This window comes from Octodon degus, unplaced genomic scaffold (genome assembly GCF_000260255.1).
Source record: "Octodon degus isolate 3935 unplaced genomic scaffold, OctDeg1.0 scaffold00003, whole genome shotgun sequence".
NCBI classification, from domain to species: Eukaryota; Metazoa; Chordata; class Mammalia; order Rodentia; family Octodontidae; genus Octodon; species Octodon degus.
Genome location: NW_004524579.1, coordinates 7,865,587 through 7,867,604, shown reverse-complemented (window position 1 = coordinate 7,867,604; position 2,018 = coordinate 7,865,587). Strand labels below are relative to the sequence as shown.

General features: G+C 38.2%; 1 protein-coding gene across 1 annotated transcript in view; it reads right to left on the bottom strand.

Annotated features, from left to right (window-relative positions):
• The window catches only part of Rnf125 (ring finger protein 125), a 66,866-nt gene that overhangs the window by 29,845 nt on the left and 35,003 nt on the right, over positions 1-2,018 (bottom strand). The window lies entirely within an intron of this gene.

Sequence of the window (2,018 nt, the reverse complement as noted above, 5' to 3'; positions counted from 1 at the left end):
TGTGTGTGTGTGTGTGTGTGTCTGTGGCCAGCTCAGCCCACCAGGGGGCGGGGCTGCCTGGCATGTGGTGCTGGGGGATTGAACCACGGTCCCTTTGCTTTGCTAAGCTTGTTCTAAGTAGGTGCTTTAGACCACTGAGCCATCTCACCAGCCCTCTGCAAAGTTTTGAATTTTTTTTTTTTTTTTTTTTGTATTTTTTAGGGAAGAGTCTATAAGATGTGCAGGGTATCTCTACTAGATCGAACTTGTAGTGATTTTTTTTTTTTTTTTTGGCTTGAGACAGGGTCTCACTGTGCAGTTCAGGCTGGCCTTGAGCTCACTTTTTGTAGCCAAGGCTGGTTTCCACCTCAAAATAACTTTTTGCCTCAGCCTCCTGAAGACTGGGATTACAGGCATGCACTATCATGCCTGGCTGTTAAAATTCATTTTTTAATTTAATGTATTATTTTTATAGTGGTAGGGATCCTTCCAGGGCCTCACTCATGTTAGACACTCTGTCACTGAACTACATCTTCAACTGCTGTGTCTTACCTTTTGAAAAGAAGTCTCTTGCTAGCAAAGTCAATAGTAATTTTATGATACCCAGCATTACCTTGGTCAAGTCAACAGGGGCATTATTGGTATTCTGCGAAGGCTAACTGCTGTGGGGAACAAACTTGTGTACTATAGAATGCTGGGCGAGACACCTGGCTTTTACCCAGTTCCCAAGCCACTCATACACCTGCCCTAACGTTAGGACAACCAAGTAGGTCTCTTGACATTGAGAACATCCTCTGCAAAAGAACTCCCAGTTGAGAAGGCACATCTTATTGATATGTGCTACTGAATGACCACACCCTAAAAAGTGTATTAGAGGGCTGAAGGAGTTAGCACTCATCTGGCATGCATGAGCACGTGAGTACCACCACCACCACCACCACCACAGCCACCACCACAGCTGCCACCATTGCCACAAAAAAAAAAAGTTTGTGAAAAAGAAGATATTTAACTCTTAATTCAATGAATAGAGAGATTTGTTCTAATAGTGTTTGTGGACAGGATATCATTTCTGCATCTTGTACAATGAATAACCACTAAGACAACAGTATGCAATGTATTAATTATTGAAACTGCTACTAATCGGTTTTGAAACTGTCTCATTGCTATTTATTTCTCAATAAAATTATTTAAAAAAAAAGATATTTAAGAATAAGCCCAGTAGATATTTTAATGAATGCAATGGTCCTGCCATTCTTTATTTTCCAAAATAATACAATTTTCAGAAGAAAAAGAAATGTACACTTTAAATTCTGATTATACATTTTTTTAACCATTGAGTAATAAAAGAATCAATCTTAGTACTTTTTAAGTGCCTTCAATGTCTGAGAATACAAATTACAGTACAATAAACATTTAAACACTGGAGTAAGCTCACTTGAAAAGGAAAGACACTAGCACTCAGTAACACTAAAGAAGCAAAATCACTGGAGATGGGGAAGCTTAAGAGCCTTGATGTGGAAATCTATCTTTAACATAGAGTCACAATCAATCCAATCTTCCCACCTACATTTTTAGAAACATGGGTGCAAAAATATATGAAAGGTAAGTCTCTATAGGTTTTCGCAGAGCTAGGAGAATTAACCTTAAACAATATGAAATGGTTTTTCCATTAAAAAGCCTTGAAAAAGTTGTATCCTGATGCACTATAAAAGAAAGTCAGTGAAACTTTTATGTTTGCATTTCAAATAATGATTTTCATTTTTTAAAACAACAATTAAAATCTTTTGATAGCCAGGCATGGTGACACATGGCCATAAGCCCAGCACTAAGGAGGCTGAGGCAAGAAGATGTTGCAAATTTGAGACCAGCCTGGGCTACAAAGTAAGCTCAAAGTCAGTCTGAACTGCATAGTTAGATCCTGTCTCAAAAAAAGAAAAACAAAACAAAATCTTTTAATAAAACTTTAAAGGCACAGTGAAGAGATGAATATTTGAAGCCAGGCATGGTGGCACACACCTTGTAATCCCAACAACACTCAC